General features: G+C 40.5%; 1 protein-coding gene across 2 annotated transcripts in view; it reads right to left on the minus strand.

Moving 5' to 3' along the window:
- The window catches only part of LOC137991621 (uncharacterized), an 8,378-nt gene extending 5,436 nt beyond the window's left edge, over positions 1-2,942 (minus strand). Inside the window, exon 1 of one of the 2 annotated variants that reach the window (XM_068836684.1) lies at positions 159-2,942. The gene's annotated coding sequence lies outside the window, so the exon portion shown is untranslated. The other variant, XM_068836679.1, reaches the window with a different exon arrangement.
- Positions 2,943-6,613: the final 3,671 nt, after the last annotated feature.

Genomic DNA, 6,613 nt, shown 5'->3' on the forward strand with positions numbered 1-6,613 from the left:
TGTTAATCTTCCCTTTCAGTCGTTGTTTGCAAACCAATGACATTGTTCCCTTACAACTGAGAGCTATTACATTTCCCTGTGCACGTCAAGCGACAAAATATCAGGGCGTCTTCAATCAAAGAAACAAAAGAAAAAAAAAAGGATCATTACAATCTTACCTCGTCCCCGGCACAGACACACGTTGTGATTGTGAACCTTGAATTACCAACGAGTGGAAAAACTGAGTCGCTGGCAACTTCTGGCGTCACTTGATGAAAACCAAATATGCCTTCCTTCCATACAGAAGTCTTCCATTTGTTAAACTCAAGTCTGATTTCCTGAAAGAGAAGAGCCCAGTGCGTACATTCATGGAAAGGGCCATTTCACTCTCGCACTCGTTTACATTGAAAAGAGTGTCCTTTTGCAATGGGTTGTAACATTGTCTCAACGAAACTGGAAATTTTGTGTTCCGTAGGGCTGCTGCTCCCGGAAAAGATAGGTCTGCACAATAGGAGACGGAAGAGGATTGTAAAATTATCACCAGATAGCTGTTGTAAGCTTTGTCGTATTCAATTGTTGCGTGGTGCCGATTATGACTGTTTTTATTGTTCGTTTGTCAGCTTTTTTGAGATTAATTGCACCATTGCACTTGAGTAAGCTGATAGCTGTTGGTTTGTTCGCAGAAATGTTCTCATTTTGAGGGCAAAACTGTCGAAGCTAACTCAAGCCATTTGGTCTCTTCCAAGTAGTTTTCAAGGCCAACTGAATCTGGTGACATGGAAGGGATGAGCAGAAGAACGTGCATGTCAAACGCATTGTTCTAGCAAATCCGTGGAAGTCCTTTAGTAAAGACTGACAGAGACAATTTACCCTTGAATATACAAGAAAGAAATCGAAGGAACAGAGAAAAAAAAGTTGGCCAAAAAGGTATCCGTGTATCCCTTCCACATCAGTGGCCAGTGAGAGAGTTTCTTCTTTTCTAGGCGACCTTGTGTTTGCCCAGAGGTAATGCCTGCGTAGTGATCGTGTAGACAATGTTTTTTAAAGAAAAATTTGAGATTGCACTGCAAAAGGTTGTAAAACGTAGAACATTGTCAAGTTGCTTGTTATTTATTACATGTATGTAATAAATCATCAATATTCCTGTTATTATGGTAACTTTAATTTGAGGGCTTAGGTGTTTTGGTCTTTATTTAAAGTGTTAAAAAGAGTTTTCGTTGAAACCCATGTTGTTCATGCGTTGCTGGATAACAATTTAGATTCTGATCGATGAAGGAAGAAAGAAAGAAAGAAAGAAAGATCCATTAAATAATTGAAGTGGTGGGAGGGTTCTGTGATGATGATGTTCGTCCTTCGCATGCGAAGATGACCACGACTTCTTCACGCGTTACTGGGGGGAAGCGGTGTGTGCACGAAAGAGTCTGTTGCAGTGGTGATATGGGATGTACGCGGGGCTAAACCAGGTTGGAAGGTGGAAGTGTCACTGTCTTTTCTTCTCTGCCACTTCTCCTCCTTTTCTCTGATGCGTCTCTCCTCGATTCTTTATATACAATGGACCGCCAGGCAAGGTGGTCGTCATCGATCTCTTCCCAGGTTGAGTGGGGGTTGTCACAGTGTTTGAGGGACGCCTTCAGTGTATCTTTAAAGCGTACTTTTGGTCGGCCGACTGTACGCTTGCCTAAGGACTGCTCGCCGTAGAGAAGCCTCTTAGGCACGCGACTGTTGACATTTACCCCTTGTAGAATATGTGTGAACTTTATGCTGGAATGTTTGGAATATATTACATATTGTTCTGTATTTGCAGAAATTAGTTAGCCATGTGCTTATAAGCCGAGGAGGCTCGTTTTAACTCGGCTGGGAGTTTTCATTCAATAAACGAGTGCGGTTTTCTTGTCAAGAGTTGTTTCTTCCTTCAAATTTGACACCCCTTAAGGACAGTTATACGGTACAATTAATGTAAAATGAGTTAAATTTTAAATTGAAGCTATGGATCATATTACTCTCTTAATTTCTGTGCACACAATTGATTTCCATACTTGTTATGGTTCTTGTCAGTTTTATTTTTTTAAAAAAAACTTTAGTTTAGCTTGTGATCGATCTTCGATCCCCGATCCTCGATCCTCGATCCTCGATCGTTATTTCCCAGGAAACCTTCTTTTTCCAACGAAAACACATACCTTGACTGGGACGTGCTTTGAATAACACCCCTTACCGGATGTCTATAATACGTCCACTTGACGAAAGGCTTTTCTCAATGAATCAAATGCACGAGCTTTTCGTGTAAACTCTGTGATTGAAACATTCTCTCGGCTTGCAACTGCATAGAATGTGATAACACCAATGCTTAGCTCAATCATATATGTGCAAAATGAACCAGTAAAGAACTCGGCCGTCGAAGGGAAACCGTCGTCCCCACGGAAGGGGCAGTCATCAGTTCTCGCTTCTCCACCATAACAGTAGATTATGACCGTGATGTCCATCCAAATGGTCACACAACAAATGATCGAGAATAACAAAAGAACCGTTGCTCGAAACTTGATACTTATATGTGTATTCTTAACACTTTCTGCTTCTTCAGGAGACGATTCCTTGGAACAGCGCAAAATGCATGAACGGCAAGCGACAAAAACGCTTAAAACCTCAAAACCGCCAGCAATTCCCAAATAAATTAAAGTTTACGATAACCAAGAACAGCGTTGATAAACCTGAGTTGTGTGCGTGTCCTGCACCATCACTTTGATTACCAAGATTATGGCTTAAGTCGTGATAAAAGTCGCTTGCATTACTCATGTTGCTCCCAAGTGCCATTTAATTCCTTCTTGTCAAAAAATGTGACAAACTCAAAGGTCGATGAAGGAAACCCGGAGAGACCATGTTCATCTACTCACCACATGGCCAAAATTTCCTTGAGAAATGAGGGTTCGAATTTTCTACCCTGTCAAACGATGACTGGTTGTTTTTTAGATTAGCGTCACTGATTACATTTGTTTGTCCAATGGCTATCGCGAGACAGACCTTGGCAACGGATTAATTCATGACGTAGGCCACTTTTTCAAGCAAACAAAACTTGGAGCATTTCGTGGCTTTTTCTATGTGCCCTTAAACAGATGGCCAGGACAGAAGACACCGGCATGAAATGGTGGCCCCCGCGTGATAATTCCCACGTGATAATATTCGCGTACTTGATGTTGTCGGATCTTTAAAAAACGCTGTAACGATGACAAGATTTTAAAAGTCATTTCCTTTATGATGATCTCGTCTCGTACGAACTCTTGACCATATTTTTAAGCGTCGTTAGGGCTATTGAATTTTCAAATTATTGATGCCGTTTTGAGTCTAAAGGTTCCGGCCCTAAGTGTCTTCACCAAGCGGTACAGGGCATGCATTTTCAAACTGAAAATAACTCTGCTTACCCATGCGATTCACTGGGGTAATTGTCCTTTAACCCGCACTGCGGCGTTTTATACCCATTGATATTCGGGATGGCTGTAGACAAGGGCACTTGTGCTGAGATGAGCTGATGTCCATTAGTAAATTCACCTTTATCACTCGGCGGCCATTTTGGAGTCCTTGGGGAATAAAGGCTTTGTCTTTGCATTGTCTTTGCCCGTCCAGCCTCACATTGAATGAGAGGTTCGACGGGCAAAATCTTTTGTTTGGACATTGATATGGGTCTATTTCGGTGCGGTTCGTTCCCTTCTGTGACAATGAGAACTTTAGAGGAGGAAGTAAAAGGGTCCAAGCGTAGAAATACTCAACTTCATTTGTCCTTCAATTCTCAAGTAAAATTTCTCAGGAACATCAGCGCGACATAAAGATTATCGAGACGATTTCAAAGTCTCTCGACCGGTTGCGACATCAGACATAGTGGACTAGTTTTTAATTATTTACAGAATCATTGCAAAGAGTAGAAACATTGCAAACCTCTTGGATAGATCATAAATCCTTGTAAAAGGTTTAGAAACATTTTCTTAATATGCCTAACTGATGTGCAGTGGTATTACACAATTAATAGTTAAACATTAATTTCGCAAGTTAAGAAATGGCCAACGCTGAACCCGCACTAGACAAGAAACTTCACCTTATATTTTCAACAAAAATATAATTTCTGTAATAATGGAGACACACGCCGACACATCGTAACAAGAATCATGTAGCATTTGGCGCTTCTTTTTCTGCGTTCTGACAAAAGAGTTCTAGTAACTTAACAAGTAAAGAAGCTCCACAAGTGATAAGAACTTAGGAAGAAGATTGAGCACAAAAGAAGTGAGGGGAAACACGAGACGTAGTCGAGCTAGTGTTTTCCCCGAATTTCGTAATTTCCTCGCGCATTACTAGGCTAAAACAGACCAAAAGGGCACGCTAAAACAGACCAATCACAATCCTTGTTAGAATGGCTCAAAACAGTTTATTAGTTGAACTCTTTCAAAGCTGTCAAAATATCAAACCGTCGAAGTTCAGAAACCATCAACTGTTTACAAATTGATAGCAGGTTTACCATTTTAACAAGCTAACAGACGAGTGCAAGCAGTTTTTCAGTCTAAAATCTTGATATTGGGGGTTTCATATGGTTGGTGAACGCCTCCCACCAATTCAATGTGGCACAGGCTCGACTCCCAGACTTGGCGTCACGTGTTTATTGGTTCTCTCCTCTGCTCTGTCGGAGAGGTTTTTCTCCGGGCACTCCAGTTTTTTCCTCTCCTGTCAAATTTGAATTTGATTTGAGAGCCACATGCAGGGTCACCAGTTGAGACTGTAGTGTGCTAATCTCTTTAATTAAATAAAGCAAGAGAAAATAAAGTCTGTATTAATGATAATGATAATAATAATAATAATAATAATAATAATAATAATGATAATAATAATATTAATATTATTATTATCATTATTAGAGCGGTTTTCAATTGAGTGTCGAAAGTAATTAGCGAATTGCTTTGGTTTTGTATTACTTAATTCAGTGAATGTTTCAAACTGAGTTCTCGCGCCACTTTTTCAACCAATCAGAAGTGAAACCAAAATCAATCGTGGCTCGCGCGTGCACACTTTCCCGCGCTTTGTGTCGGCTACGTGTAATTGGTTAACTGGATTATGTCCGTCATTTTTGACTGTTTTCCTCTTTCGCGAACCGCTGACCACAGGGAACCCCATCCTCACTTTGTGTGATTCCTAGGTAATGGAATTCTTCCTCTACTTCCTTCAGGACCTTTCCACTTCGTCCGTACAGCAAAACAATTGGTATTGTCTATACCTTGCTGCTGATCAGCACTTCCGGCGTTTACTAACATAAAATTTGAGTTCTTTCTTCTTTAGTCCCTCTTCCATCTCTGCCACTTGCTCTATAATTCCTCTTGGCTTTCTTCCATCAGAGCAAGATCAGAGCATCTTAGCAAAATTGCAATAGCAATAGCACTTATTGTGTGGAGAGCCCAGTAAACCAGCTTCCTAGCAATTCAGTCATCCAGAGAAAAATTAGAATTTTCTGCGGTACGTCTCATCTTGGTTACCCTGGCTGCCAGGGGTTTTTCTCTCTCAGAACAGGCCGTTGAGTTCTTTGAGAAGCGCGATCCAATGGGATGCCGTTTCATATTCCCAGAGTCAGCTGGTTCAACTATAAATAGCCAACTGGTTTGCTGTTTTGTCGTTTCGTTGTGTTTCATTGGCCCTGAAAAGCCCCTATGGGGAGCGGATTTTGTAAAGCCCCCCAGGAATGATGAAATAGCTTTGCAACATTTTTTTTTCTTGCTTGCAGCAGTGCAAGAATTTTTTTTTCTATTTCAATTGTGCTGCATGCAATTTTTTTCTTCCAACAAGGGCCCGGGAAGCGCTTGCAGGAAATTTTTTTCCAAAATCACCCACCCCCCCCTCCCTCCCCCAAGAGTTAAATGGTCGGCCCCTAAGTATGTACACAGCTTCAATGTAAATAAGTGGCAACTTTTTGAATTCTGTGTATAATAAAGTTATTATTATTATTATTATTATTATTATTATTATTATTGTATTGTAATAGTTGCAGAATAATTATCGACCCGCGGGACGGCGAGGTAAATATTTTGAGTTTATGCCGGCCGTTTTGTTTTGTTTGGATCACGCATTATTCACTCCGAGATAATGAACCAATCAGATTGCCTTAAACAACAAGATCACTGAGTGAGTATATACTAATTCTAGTTGATAGAGGGCCTTATTTTTATTTTTGCATTGAATTTAAGCGGAAGTACTGGCTTGAAATATTTAAAGAAATGGTCCCTTCCGAAAAATTCCTACTTTTCGGCAAGAAAAAGTGATAATAGTTTGGTATCCGGTATGAAAAGGAGGTAAAGAGTGCTCTGGCTCCTTCTTTATCAGTGCCATTCTTGAAAACGGTCGTGGAGAGCCGAAAGGCATTTTTTACAGACTCCGACGATAAACCTGTTTTGCCAAGTGTGCGCTGTCGAGAAAATAACTGCCAAACATAAATACAGAACTTCATCAAAATTAGAATTGCGCAAGAATTGGTTTGAAATTTGACGTTATATGTAAAAAGAACTGCTACACCACAACATTATGAAAATCTACACTAATCGTTAGTAGTAAAGGTTGGGGGTAGCCTGAAAGTAGTAGTAAACTAAAAGATGGGGGAGGGGGACAAATGTCA

The sequence above is a fragment of the Montipora foliosa genome, chromosome 1, assembly GCF_036669935.1.
Source record: "Montipora foliosa isolate CH-2021 chromosome 1, ASM3666993v2, whole genome shotgun sequence".
NCBI lineage: Eukaryota > Metazoa > Cnidaria > Anthozoa > Scleractinia > Acroporidae > Montipora > Montipora foliosa.